The sequence below is a fragment of the Rhyacophila brunnea genome, unplaced genomic scaffold (genome assembly GCF_057557595.1).
Source record: "Rhyacophila brunnea isolate RB1 unplaced genomic scaffold, BYU_Rbru_1.0 scaffold_10, whole genome shotgun sequence".
NCBI classification, from domain to species: Eukaryota; Metazoa; Arthropoda; class Insecta; order Trichoptera; family Rhyacophilidae; genus Rhyacophila; species Rhyacophila brunnea.
This window is the reverse complement of record NW_028232752.1, coordinates 17,235,806-17,251,801: the sequence shown is the minus strand read 5'-3', so window position 1 is coordinate 17,251,801 and position 15,996 is coordinate 17,235,806. Positions and strand designations below refer to the sequence as shown.

The window sequence follows — 15,996 nt, the reverse complement described above, 5'->3', positions numbered from 1 at the left end:
GAACTTTATATTATAATGGGTGTTTTTTTTGTTGCTTATACCTATATAAAGGGATAACTGCTAAACCAACCTGTGATGATACGGTGCTAATTTTTTGACATTTTTTTATGATAAATAGTCTGGAAAATTATCATTAATAGAGTCAAAAATACTACCAAATTATCAAAATTTACTTAAAGTCCTATGGATGCAGATTTGAGTTTTGTCCGGCGCCACATTTTTTTCAAAGTTTTTTTAAATATGTATGTTTCTTTTTAGTGTTTCCAAATTATGTATGTTCAATAGAGAATATTATATTATTAATCCTATGAATTACTCATTGATTAAAAAATATAGATTTATGTAATTATACGCTGTACTGTTTCCCAACTGTGTCCAGAAAGTTAAGTAAAGTTCATGACTGTGCTCAGTTGGCAATGAGTAGATAATATCGTAGAAGCTATCAGATAGGCGGGATTATGTACACATCCCATGAGGGCAAGAAACTTGATGGCCGAGACTGAGATAACTTGGCTGCTGCGTTTCTGGAATTTTATTGGAACATTGGTACGACCATGTTACAAACATTCGAGTTGGAGAGCGAACACGACAGCCCTTGCTGATTGAAGTAATCGTGAATCTTCACGTGGTTGGGACTTGTCTTACAGATGCCGCCAGAAAGTGCGACACTTCGTCACCGCGTCCGACCCTCCTTCATCCTAGAGCGGTGCTACAAGAGCAATCTACGCGCTACGTGACGACTGACTGAGGGAAGTAGCAAAACCTTGTTTTTGCTCTAAACCGCAACACTAGGGCGTAACGGGGTGAAGTAATATTGACCATAGTAAGCATTTTGAAATCTACAGCTGTCAAACCAACAGGGAACACGGTAATTCTCAGTACATAGATCATATTACATTCTATAAAATATCAGTTTTTCTTAGCTCGTATTCTTATTTGTCCGGTGGATGTTTGTCCGGTATAAATCTTGCAATCGATTTTTAACTAACTTCCCGACTAGCTAGACATTTGAAACTTTTAGAATATATCAGAACACTATGCCAATGCATTTTTAATACTTTTAGCCTATTTTAAGTAGAATTGAATTCATTTGCAGTTGATTCTGTTTTGTATGAAAAGTTATTTTGGAAGAAGTCCGTAAAAAGTAAAACTATCATTGGTTGCTAAGTGGGTCCTAGCAACTAAATTATTAATATTAATATATTATACGTGCGTTACTTTGGAAATCAATATGGAGTGTCAAAATGACATTTCAGTATATTTATTCAGTATTTCTATCAAGTACCAATTTTTTTGGTCGTTTAAGCTAGTCAAGTCAAGTTTATATGATTCAACAGAAAATTTAAAAACGTTGCATATAAAAAGTTATTTTTATCTTGTAATTATTAATCTTAAATTTTATTGCAGATAAATATTTGCAAAGGTATTATATTATTTTGTAATAAGACAATTTTTGAAAATATTTTATATTTATAATTTGATAATATGATACTACAACAGGAAATGAAATTATCATAATACGAGTGTATTTACGTTTTCTTTGAGATATTGCAAATTTCATTATGTAAATGTAGAAAGTTTGCTAGTATTTAAAGTCTACTATTCCAACACGCTATTGTCTTGCGTGGTAGATTCAACATTTATTATAGTAACTAATTTCTGAAAATGAAAATGAGTATATTATGTCATATTGCCTTTTTCTCGCATGTAATAATTATGTATGTATTTTAGTTTATTTTAATATGTAGACTGATATATGTTTTAAATAAAAAACCCAAATGTATTTATTTACACATTATGAATAATATTGGTCAGTAGGTTTTGATTCGAATCATGCTGTATATATGAATCCTAAATGACATTTGGCACGATAGTTTTAGATCCGTAAATAATTGTACGTATGCAATTCGCCATATCACAAATTTATTGAGAGCTGTTGTTTAGAAAAAAAAAATTCCTTGCTTTTCTTCCCTTTCCCAGTTATTTAAAAAATTCTCGTCAATTATAATATGTATTTATAGTTTTATTATGAATTAATTTTTAATACGTAATGCGAATGACAGTAAATATTACGTTCATTTGTTTTAAAATTCTCGTCGAATATGACTACCTATCAAAATATTTATATTTTTAAAAATAGAAATGTTCGGCGCATCGGAAATGATTACTTACTTAATTAACTTTTAATATATTAAGAAGTAAATGTAGTGTGGTGCGAGATTTGCTATTAATTGCTAATGAAAAATAAAATTGATATTATGGAAATTGAAATAATATAATTAGTATACTAAAGTATACTTATGTTAAAAATTAATTTGAAAATAATGTTTACCTTGCCCATGTCATACGAATTTTTTAAGATTGCAATTATTAGATATATACTGGCCAAAAAACTGAATAAAAATGTATCATACGTCGATAGAGAAAATAAAATATTTTTGAGGGTACCCAAGTTATTCTCCTGTGCCAATAATTCCATCACATCCCTGCAGGTGGAGAATCACTTCAATATAATTAATTTTATATACTGCTGTAGTTCATTTGATTTTTTTTGAAGCAGATTGTTTACCTTGCCCACTCCATGTGCAATTTCGTTAGATAAACTCTAAGACATAAATAACCGCGAAACGAAACGAATGAAAATTTATGATAATTAGACAGAGAAAATACGCTTTAAAATTCCCAAGTTTTATAAATAAACAAAAATGCATTTAAAATAATCACAAGATTAAAATAACTTTTTACATACAACGTTTTTAAATTTTCTGTTGAATTATTATGCTCAATATGCTCATACTCGTACTTGATATGAAGTAAATAAAAAACAAACATATATAGAATACTGAAATCTCATTTTGATTTCCATAGTAACGCACGTAAATATTAATAATTTAGTTGCTAGGACCACCTCCTTAGCAACCGATAATAGTCTTATACTTTTTACGGATTTTTCTGAAATAACTTTCCATACAAAACAGAATTAACTGATAATGAATTCAATTCTGATTAAGATGGCTAAAAGTATAAAAAGAATGCATTGACACCGTGCTCTGATATATTCTAAAAGTTTCAAATGTCTAGCTAGTCGGAAAGTTAGTTAAAAATCGTTTGCAAGATTTGTACTGGACAAAAAACCACCGGACAAACAAGAATACAAGCTAATAAAAATGTTGTAAAATAAAACTGTCACTTAGAGAATAAAATTATTATATAAACATAGTTTATAATATATAGTATTTGCGATGTTCTTTTGTCTTTTTCTTTTAAATCTTGTATAAATTAACTGAATATAAGAATAATGCGTTTTGAATGTGAAATGGTTAATTGCATTATTATAAAGATAATATGGGTCGCTACATTTCAAAATTAGCCAAGTCCACCTTTAGGTATTTTTGCCTTTTTTGTGAAATGCTGAAGAACTACTGCTTTCTATTGTGTCTGCATTATCAAAATGAGGAATTTATTAATTTTAAATATTCTATACTGGAAATAATATAAACTTTCACCCTTGTGACTGTATATTTGAGAAAACAAAAAGTCTTCTCCTATTCATCTATTATGGACTTGGCTAATTTTGAAATCTAGCGACACATATTAAATTGGAAAATACTCCTAACAAATTTAATATGTCATTATTTTAATATTCCTATGAAATTTGATGTTGCCTAATTGAGAAAAAGAAGGAAAGTAAATTACTATTTCCACTTCTGAATGAAGTACATGGCCATCTGTGGATTTTTTTATTAGGTTAGTTTAGTTTAGTTTAGTTAGTTTCACTTTATTTAAGCCATGTGACGTGGACGACCATTCAATGCGCGTCCCTCGGATATAACGCACGGTTTAAATTCTCTCAGTTTGACCAATCGCAAAATTGTCCGGTCGCATTATGTGCAAGGTTCTAGTGGAAGTTGCCCCATCGTCACATCGCGTTGCAAAGATTAAAGCGTGACAAAGGACCGCTGAGTTCGCCGCTGGAAGCCAGGGTACGAGTCGGCAGTCATTAAACTTAATGAATATCAAACCCGGGACCTGGACACTACTTCACCTAACACAGAATACAAAACTGTGTATTTTAAACTTACTCATGCGTTTAATAAAGTAAATTTCAAGAAAATTGTACCAATATAATATAATACTAGAAGGTTTTCTTTTTAACTTTTCATTTTGTTTATATTTCCGAAACAAAAAAGATTTTTTAACCTACAAAAATCCATTCTTCATTGAATCAATTTATAGGTACGATGACTTTCAAAGACACCTTAGAATTAAAATATAATATATATAAGCATGCACGATGAAATTGCTCGAAGAACAAAGCTGGGATGGAGTGCTTTCGGACGTCTGAATAGTATCTTCAAGAGTGACCTACCATTATGTCTTAAGCGTAGGGTGTTCAACCAATGTGTGCTACCCGTGCTCACGTATGGCTGCGAGGCGTGGACCCTCAACACAAGAGATGTCCAAAGGCTAAGAGTCACACAGCGAGGCATGGAGAGGTGTATGTTGGGCATCACGCGAAAGGACCGTAAGAGAAACGAATGGGTTAGGAAGCAGACAGGAGTACGCGATGTAATAGACGTTGCCAAACAGCTGAAATGGAGATGGGCGGGGTACATTGCTCGCCGACAGGAAGGCCGCTGGACAAATGCCGTCATCCAGTGGTACCCAAGGGGCACGAAACGGCCACAGGGTCGCTCTAAAAGCCGCTTGATTGACGAACTGGTAAAGTTCGGCGGAAATACGTGGCAGCGAACGACACAGGACCGAGAAAGTTGTAAGAAGCTTGGGGAGGCCTTCATCCAGCAGTGGATTGACCCCAGCTGATGATGATATATTAACTATAAACACATCACCAATATATTGTCATCGTCATAGATGAGTATTTTTTTGCGTTTTATGAGTATCAATAATATTATACATGCGTAGTGTATTTATTTAATTCAGAATGTATCATGTTTGGAGCCCCTACTGCCTACAGAAATTAATTGAATATATTATGAGTAGCTAAGAAGCAAAATGCGACTCTCCATTTTTGAAAAGCACAATGCACTCTTTGTAATGTTCAAATTTTAATAAATAAAGTTTTTATTTTTAATTTAATTATGAATTTAATATAATTAAACTTATAATATACCTAAAACCTCCTCGTAATTATTTATATTCCTATACATATATCGATGTGTAGGCCGTTTTGCTGTTAACTTTTTCAGTCATTGTCACCGAATTGCCGCAGTTCCGAGCACACGGGAATGTATGATAAAAAAGCAGTTTACCCTTAAATGCATGATGAAAACCCTTTAATGTACATATTATAACCTTTCCACTCCATCACATTATATTTATTATAAATTAACAGTAGCATCTGTGAATAAAAACTATTTTGTCAGCACACATTAACCACTACAGAGAAATGCAAGTTTTTAAATAAGATTTCATTTACACAATAAAATATAAAGAATAATACAGTTTGTTGCTGAATGTCAACACCTCGCAATTAATGCTGAAACCACCTTAATTAAATCCTTTACGGTTACCTTATACTGTTCGACAGAGTCGGAAGGCGAGATTTCATTGTGAGGTGGAGTACATTTAAAATTTTTAAAAGTTACCTCGTGATAATTTAACAATAATTACATTAAAGCACATATTTTAACAATATATTGACACCCCGGAAGTCCGGGTAGGGAGGGGAGTCGGGGCCGCACGGCCCGATCCGACCTCCGCACTCAACTCTCAGGTCGAACTGACGTTAATGACGAACTCGGTAGCGCGCCGTCGGTCGATACGTGTGAGTCATACGACCAGCTTCCACCCTTCGACTAGCTCAGTGATGTAAATAGTTCAGAGCGGTCAATCGAAGCTGGGTTTGGTGTTGGTAGAGCACGTTCAGTGTAAGGTTAAGTCTTGACAGTTGGGTTAAGATGTAGGATTGACGGTTGTCGATGGTGGATATTCAAAATGAAACACACGTTGTTCGTAGCACAAATCTTAGCAGAAAGTTTTATTTTTACAATTAAGGTTCACAAAAAAGGTTACTCACAACACAACACAGATACACAATATCAATACACATGAACAATTTGCAACAGCCCTAAATTTGTTAATGATGGGCGCCGTGGGCTGCGGCAACTAACGGTTAAGAATCTATGTATGACTTGATTTGTAGCACTAGCGAATTCTACGCTACAACGTACTCTGAGATTATTTGGTAATTCAGCGAAAATTATAACACTAGGAGTGGCGCGCGGGGACACCGTATCCAGCCCAACTCTCTTGGCTAACTTGATCGATTCCTGTCGATACAGAAATCGTTTTAAAAAGAAAGTAGGTAAACAGCAAAATTATAATTCACACGGCGAGACGTGGTGTCTACCTCCGACCTCGGCTTACTGCCCTGGCCGCTCGCACCACCCTTTATGTCCCCTTTTCAGCCGTATCGCTGTCCCTCTCGATCTACCCCTGAACGCTCACCCCCTCTCTGTCATTCTCGCCCATGGCAGAATGCTTGGCCTTTACTTGGGTTTTACCTTAAGGGTCGTCCAAGTCCGGCGATTTCGGAGGAATCGAGCCCAAAAGAAACAACATTAGGTATGGGTTTTGAAATATTCGAATTACGACTATAAATATTAATCCTGCGTGACCAACCTTTATCTCAATCATCTAGTATTTTTTTTACATTTTGAGTTAATAAATACAGAGCATTTTATTCATCGAGCGGCGATAGACGGACATTTGGCTTGGCGGACTATAAGAAATATGAATGTGGCATCCATATCTTCGCTCGTACTTTACCCTAAAGGGGTCCTCCATACACGTAGAAGCGTGGAGGTATCAATATTATAAAACACCGTTGAAAATTGACGCAAAGCTAAGGGATCTAGTTATACATCCGCCCGGGCAAGTAAACAGAAATAATTATATGGTTAAAGTTTACTAACATAACAAAATTTTTTCACATTGTTTTAAGAATAGATATTGCTTAATATGATTTGAAATATAGACAGTTTTTTTGAGACAAAATAGGTCTATCGGCACCTATGATAACTATGAGAATCTTTTTTTTTTCGACCATGTCCGCAAAAAATATCTTCTTCTTCCACGGCGCTACATCCCGGGGTAGAATTTGGCTTCCTCCACAACCGCTCTCCACTCACTCCGGTCTCTCGCCACACTTCTCCAGTTACCGGGTCTTCCTATATGAAGTCAGTCCTCTTCTACGGCGTCAGCCCATCTCCTTCTTGGTCGGCCTCTGGGTCTCTTTCGTTGGGGTAGCCACTTCGTCATGATCTTTGGCCCTCTAACTTCAGGCATTCTCTCCACATGTCCCGCCCATAGTAGTCTTTGGGACTTACAGTATCTTATGATTATTTCTTGTTCAATCAGCTCTTCCAATTCGTGGTTTATTTTTATTTTGTAATTCCGCAAAAAATATAGAGATTTAAAATCAATAGTTTACGTCCCATACTGATGCGCTGTTACGTTGTTCGAGTATGTATATATTAATAATATTATAGAGGCCCACCCAAGTGAAGAAAATATTAGGCTACTAAAAAGTTTTATTCACACTGTTAACACATATGTTCTCTCTGTTGGAGCGGAGATGGTGATTTTAATATCATTGAAATGTAGCTTCAGTAGAGAAACTCAGGTCTAATAGATGCACTTTACGACTATCTCGGCGGGTCAAATGAATGCGGGGATTTTATTAAGGTCAGACTGCTGAATCTTGCGCGACTAATTTAAGAGAAGTGGGGGAAACTAAAACAAAATTGCGAGCAAATCATTCACCTCCTTGTATTTGCTAGCTATTTGGTCAGACTTTATAGCTCAGAGTATATTCCAGTTATTTTACTTAATTACTTAGTAATATTTCGTTTTCTTGTTTCTAATAATCGACAATCTTTGGAAGCCAAATTAAATGGCTGAATTACTTTTCTTCTCATTGTGGCATCACCTAGCTGTACTCGTACCAATCACGGAGGTTCTAAATGCGGCGTCATCTTTGCTACGTGTGTGAATGTCGATAACCTCCATATTGCTTCATTTTGAGATAATTGCAAAAAACCATCAAGCACACTTCAAATATAATATTTTCCTTATCGAAATATATAGGCGTACAAAAAAAATTAATATAGTATTTAAATGTTCTTAATCTCAATAAAATTAATGTTTAAAGTTAATTGTAAATAAAAATAATGGCGGCTGATGAATACAAAACGACTTTGCAATCAACATCCTGATTAATTTTATTTAACTAACAAACATATGTATGGTATTGATATTTTATGTGTACACATACAATGGAAGCTTACTTCCAGAATCCGAACAAGAATAATATAAAAAAAATTATTACAAGATAAAAAGAATTTTTTATATACCTACAACGTTTTTAAATTTTCTGTTGAATCATATAAACTTAACGTGACTAGCTTAAACGATCAAAAAAAATGTATTTGATGGAAATAATACTGAAATGTCATTTTGACACTCATATTGATTTCTATAGTAACGTACGTATATATTAATAATTTCCTAGCAACCAATAATAGTGGATTGGATTACGGATTTCTTCCGAAATAACTTTTCATACAAAACAGAATTAACTGAAAATGAATTTATTTCTACTTAAAGATGGCTAAAAGTATTAAAAAAATGCATTGGCATCGTGTTCTGGTATATTATAAAAGTTTTGAATATCTAGCTAGTCAAGAAGTTAATTAAAAATCGATTGCAAGATTTGTACCGGACAAATAACCACCGGACAAAATAATACGACCTAATAAAAACGTTGTAATAATAAAGACTTTGAAACCAATAGTTTAATATAATAAATTATTTACAATAATTATCAATATTTGTCAAAGACCACGTTCGCAAAACGTTAAGTCAATAACTGTTATTCGAAAACCAGAGAAAATTGAATAAACGACGCTCATCCGTTGAAAAGTACCTATATATCGATGACTGTTATCTTTTTAGGCGTGCTACGTCTAAATCCAATAAAAACAGCATGTCTAGTTAACGAATTTCGATACTGAAAAAAAACTTAAAAATTCAAAGTGTGCTCGTTGTAAGCACGATTGCCTAGAGGTGCGATTTTCAGCTATGGGTATTTTCAGAATTGTTTTTTACTATCTGAGTTAACGAAACACTACCGTTTGGTTGAAGTCACGTACGAATCGGGGTTTATTTTTCCCTTGAGCGCTGCGTATATAATATAATATATATTATTATTTACCAAACAGTTATTTTTAAATTTGGAAACCAATCTGTAGTAATTGTACCACTTTGCATTAAATGAGTGACACACTTTAATATGTAGGTAAGTTTTGTTGACAAAACAAATCAATAGAGTGCTAATATTCGACAGCATTTCCTCAATCATAACTAGATCAGTAGAGTATGTTATGATTTGTAATTGCGACAATATCTCTTGTAATACATGTACATCCTCACTCAACTCATCGGGTCAGTCACGAGACGCACTATTGTTACTAGTTCTTTATTCGAATCAAGTCTCTTAGTTCATTAATATAAGCAATCTCTTGATCACATCAATCTCACCAATACATCAATAACCGCGGTTATAATCTCACGTTATCATCCTTATTATTGTATTTAGTGTATTCTTGTAACAATCAATGAAATCTCCTCCAAACATCAAAGCAACAACGTCCGTTATCTCCACCTCACCATCTAGTGCAAAAAAACTAACATCTCAGACACCTACTACTACTAGATATAATCTATAAATAATTACAAGATAAACAGAAATTTTAATATACAACGTTTTTAAATTTTCTGTTGAATCATATAAACTTGACTTGACTAGCTTAAACGATCAAAAAAAAATTGTACTTGATAGAAATAACATTGAAATGTCATTTTGACATGTCATATTGATTTCCATAGTAACGCACGTATATATTAACAATTTAGTAGCTAGGACCCCAGACCCCTCTAGTAACCAATAATGGTGTCGAAATAACTTATCATACAAAACAGAATTAACTAAAAATGAATTCAATTCTACTTAAAGATGGCTAAAAGTATTAAAAAATGCATTGGCATCGTATTATGATATACTCTAAAAGTTTTAAATGTCTAGATAGTCGGGAAGTTAGTTAAAAATCGATTGCAAGATTTGTACCGGACAAATAATAATACGAGCTTAGAAAAACGTTGTAAAAAACGACGTTTGATGGGACTTGAATCCGTTTCCACCGGATTCGCGCCAATGTGCTTAACAAACTAAGTCACGAGAATACTATTTAATTACGTTGAAATTTACTAGTAGTTTTTACATATTAAAATTCTTATCAAATTGTGTTAATTTTTGCCTATCGGCTTTTGTGTCTTAGATCAAGGTAAAAATTAAGCATCACAAAAATTTGAGAAATAAAAACGTAGACTATTATGTCGTACCTATGGGAATGCCGGCACGAATTTGAAGGTCGTAAGATGTGATAATGATAATATAGGGTACATAGTTTTTACTTTCATAAAATATGTGTTAAAATTATATAATATATTATGGAAATTGTTGGTCCTACAAGACTTGAAATATTGTATGTAGGCCAAATTGTTTGGATGATAACCGGCCTTAAAAAGTTTTAGTAAGTAGGTAGGTATTACATAACTTGACGGCAACTCTGATATTATATACTGCCATTGTCAGTAGCTATTGTGAAGTAGGTATGCATAATAATATAATGACTATAAATAGCTATAACTAGATTATTTTATTTTAATTAGCTCCGTATAAGTCGAGAATATTTTGTATTCTATTGGTCACGACTGTATTAATTATTTTAACCATACCATATGTTTGTAACAACCGTTACTTAGGTATTGGTTATTTATATTATTGGTAATATTTGCATTATGTGTTGTGTATCTGAAATATATGTAGATAAGGCCCATAATGGCCGAGCGGATATCACGTCGTCTTATATTGTTCAAAATTCACATGTCGTTTTTCAAGGTGTCTTTGGACTCATTATGGACGTAATAGTATGAGAAACTGGCAAAAATTCGTTTCCAGTAAAAACAAAAATCACTTATATACATACCACATGAAAGTGAAATACGATAGTTTTGACAGAAAATATACCTAGCGTAGTTATAGCGACGCCGAGCGAGAGAAGACGACACTATTTAGGCGTCATGCAAGAGCAATATCCTACGTAATTCGTTCGCAATCTGCGCAATTTCAAGATTAAGCTTTTCCATTATAATAAAAAATCCATTCTGTATTTGTCCATGTTATGATCTTCTTAAAATCGAATATGGTAAAAAAGTCAAATGCTTTCATTCACATTGATTTCACACAAATTCATGTGATAATATTGGGCAGTTTACAGCTCGGAAAACCAGAATGCAAAATTACTTGCAGCTAATGAATAAATGTTAGTATTTTCAGTCATCATTACTTTCATATATTTGTTCTTCGTCTCATAGGTTTAAGCTTCCTAACCTATGAATCGAAAGTAATTGTGTAGTCTGTAATATGATACTATTGCGAACAGTGAGATTCAAATGTTTACGTCTTAATTTCGCACCAATCGCTGCATTTGATGTAAAATACATTTTTACGTCTGATGTTGACGCAATGTAAATTATGAGATTATTTTTTTTAGTATTGAATAACGAGAACCTATGTATATTTATTTCAAGTATCTCTCTAGATTAGTGGTTCTCATGTGCCACCAGAAGATTTTGCAGCGGCCACCAACATAATTTTCAGTATTTAATTTAATTAACTGGGCTAACGTTAAATGTGTCGCTAGATTTCAAAATCAGCCAAGTCCACCTTTAGGTATTTTTGACTTTTTGTAAATTGCTGAAAAACGACTGCATTCTAACATTTTTGCATTATCGAAATGTGGAACTTATTCATTTTAAATATTCTATAATCGAAATAATATAAACTTTCACCTTCGTGACTATGTACTTGAGAAAACAAAAATCTGTTTTTCTCTTATTCATCCATTATGAACTTGGCTGATTTTGTAAATCTAGCGAAACAAATATGGATTATTGGAAACGAGTCATGACCAAGTATTTAAAAACTATTTTAATAGTACCATGATTGAAAAATTTTGATCGAAGTCAATTCAAAGAATTGGCAACAATTACTTTATTAATATTGTGGATTTTTCTTACTACTTTATTCAATGAAAGATCATTCAGTGTAATACACTTCATAAAAAAAAATCGAAGCCAGTTGGCAGATGTAAACTTAAAAGCAGCCATGCGGCTCGGATTGGAAAAAAGGAGTATTGAGAAATTTCCATTTGCATTTTTTTTAAATAAATAGATATGCACTAAAATGTTCAAATATATTTTATTAAATGGACTTGTCTATAAATAAATTGATCCATTTTTTTTAATAAATAAAATTTAGCTTTAATTTTTTCAATCACAACATAAGTAAAATTTGGTGTGGCCACCAGACGTTTCCATAGAACTGTCAATGTCTCTCAATTTCACGTAAGTACCACTGCCCTAGATACAAAAAAATCCCATAATCCGTAATCGTTTCATTAAAGAAACAGGAAAATTATCATTTAAATTTGTATTTTTTTTTGTCAAAAGCTACAATAAAAAAAATCTGAATTAAAAAAAAGTGTTTTCCTTATTTCAAAAATAAACTGAACCTAATATTATCTTCCATTATACTTTTAATTTGTTAATAAACATGCATGATAACACACCTATATACAATTATTATAAGTATATATTATAAATTATACTTTACATATTGTACTCTAACTGAAGAGTCTAAACTATATAATAACCACTCCTCTCAATGACTGAGCGATAATGTATCGGCTTATAAGTAATGTTGTGGATCCCAAGTGTCAATACCGCGTCTGTAAAAATTCACATATTGTATTTAAATAATATGTTTTTTGAGGCTATAAAGAAAATGGGCCAAAGTATGAGGATAGATTTTTACCATAGTGCATCATTAGAAAAGGGGAAATGGAGTAAGTCTATTCTACCACCACCACGAGAGGTGCCATGGTTTGTAGGGTCTCTTTTGACGAGGAATGAGCTTAAGTTAATACTGAGACTAAGAACAGGGCACACAATGGGCAAAAGATTTGATGTCTTCATAGAAGCGAATCGCAACTCTGCGATGAATGTCATGTTTTAGAGGACATTGTACATATAGCACTACAATGCCCTAAATATGAACTTCACAAAGTACAGCTGCGAATTGCGGATATCTATGAGAATGTCGACGAATTGAAAGGTGTTATAGTGGTGGGTAAGACGGAAGAGCTAGGCAAAATTGTAAAGTTATTTAACAGAATAGGAGTGAGGACCTGATCGACGGATCCCCTTCTAGAAGAGAAGAGGCGATATGACAGCGAGTCACAGTCAAAGTTTTTTTTCAAAAAATAAATATGTGCTCGTGAAAAAATAATCGACTTAATCAGGTTGAGCAAGTGGCTAATATCCATTTATCATCAAAACAAAAATCTGTTAATACATCCTCCACTCTGTGGTTGCCTATAATAGTGATCATATTAGGATCGAAAGTAGTAATGTAATTATTATTTTATAATGACATTGCAATAAATGGGCATTTATTACTAGAAACAAAATAAATGGCATCTGGTTATTTTTTCACGTATAATACGGTAAATAGATTAATTTACGACTTAGCCAAAAGTGATTCAACGTGTTGAAGGTTTAAGGCTAAAGAAAGTTTTCATCAATATTTTTTGTACGTAATGGTGAATCTTATGGCAGCGATCTTGCTTCGAAAACTGACGAATATATTGAGGCGCACAGAGCGACTTTATGTGATTTTACTGGAACGGTGTTTTGCCTTTATTGTTATAGCAAACGAACGGAAATCCTAAAGAGCGAAACGTTTTTGGCACTTGAATTTAATGAAATATACTTCCAGTTTGTAACGTACCTGCCCGTTAATTAATATATTGTTTTTACTCTGAGTAGGAACTGATTTTTACTAGAACGTTATCTGGTCTTTGTTTGATTAATATGACTTTACGCAATGGTCAAAAGCCGTTCCTAATTTACGGACTTACGCAAGATATATTCGCAGAGATAAGAATTATAATGCTCGGTCACCAGATGTAGTAGAGTTTTTACAAAATATATATACCTAGTATATTTAAAGTTTTAGGTGCACTGGTTTCATATATCTACGAGAACTACTAAGATTATAAAACTAACTTTTTTAAAGATTATAATTAATCATCATTATTGCAGAATCAAAGTAAAAAAAAACTTTGTGAATACTGCTATATAAAATTTAATAATAATGGATACAGAAAATGTTAATTTATTCATAAAAATCGATAGTTTTGACTGTTAAATAAGAAAATTTTGAATCTGCACGTAGTTATAATTGGTGTAAGTTACACCGTCCTATGGGTTGAATGTTTATAATCCGTTCACTGAATTGTTGTTGTGCATCTAAACGATTGATACTATCAGCAAAGTGATTTGGGCGAGTGTTGCAATAGTACCCCCCTCGTAGTGAAATGCTTTCATGAAATTTCAAAATATTTTTGTTGATGCAGTTGAGTTTTTGCAGAGTTTGTTGTTGATAAATATTAGCCATGACAATATATATTTTTTCCCGACCATGTCCAATCCTAATAAGATAATATGGGCCTCCACAGAGTGGAATTTTGTATTAACTGATTTTGTTTTTACGAGAAATGGATGTCAGCTATTTGCTCAAACTGTTAGGCCCGTACCCTGGACTCAAATACAAATTGAAAACAATATGTGTATTTGCCAGTCCCAGGATTCGAACCTGGGACCTACGACGCTGTAGGCCAAGGTTAAGCTGCGCGGCCATCGTCGGTGTATATATATTAGGTATTTTAAAAATATAATCACTTAGAGACAAGGACGATCTTGATCAGATTTAATAAAATTTTTCGAACTTTCGCCCCCTTTAAAGCATAATATATTTAAACTACATTTCACATTACATTTCAATTAAAATACCCGCTTGAAATGCGATGACTATTATTATATGACTAGAACACATCAAGAAATAAAAACATATAAAATGATACATGCTGGTGACAATCATAAAAATTTAATGAACTAAATGGAAAGCATATTCAAGGATAAATGAAGAAACGTACTCGTATAAAATACGAGTAACATAAAAATATTGCTTGGTCATCATTTTACTACAAAAATGTCTTGCGTATACTTTTATTAATTTCCGAAATTAGTTATTAAAGAAGTCATTTAAATGGTCAGAATGCATTCTAAAACTTTGAAAAAAATGTCTTGCTTTTCTTCACTATTTAAACGAACCGTCACCGTATAAAATGCTTAATTGATAACTATTTTACAAAGTTTTTATTAGCTCGTATTCTTGTTTGTCCAGTACAAATCTTGCAATCAATTTTAAATAAATTTTTTTTAAATTTTTAAAGAAACTTTTCGAATATATCAGAACATTATGCCAATGCATTATTTTAATACTTTTAGTCATCTTTAAGTAGAATTTAATTCATTTTCAGTTAATTCTGTTTTGTATGAAAAGTTATTTCGGAATAAATCCGTAATCCAATCCACTATTATTGGTTGCTGAAGGGGTGGTCCTAGCAACTAAATTATTAATATGTACGTGCGTTACTATGGAAATCAAAATGACATTTCAGTATTCTATATTTGTTTGTTTATTGCAAAATAACAAAAAAATGATTTGTTGACAATTGACTTATTAATTGTCCTAAATTATTAATATGATTGTCATTTTTATTTGTTTTATTCAATCTGCGTAGACGGCCCAAGACGATAATTGTGCATAAATGACACATACAAATAGAAAATAATAAATATAAAATTGTGATGTTACAATTGAAAGTCATTGATTTTTACTATTTCCCTTATTTAACAATTAACACCGTGTCTCAATGCCCCCTTATTGCCTTCCTGCCTTAGAGCGCCCCCCTCGAGTCTTCTACGAATCTAGAGGATCACTGT

At 32.8% G+C, this 15,996-nt stretch overlaps 1 protein-coding gene across 1 annotated transcript in view; it reads right to left on the bottom strand.

The window, feature by feature from the left end:
* LOC147078941 (disks large homolog 1-like) overlaps window positions 1-15,996 on the bottom strand; it is a 250,416-nt gene that overhangs the window by 95,124 nt on the left and 139,296 nt on the right. The window lies entirely within an intron of this gene.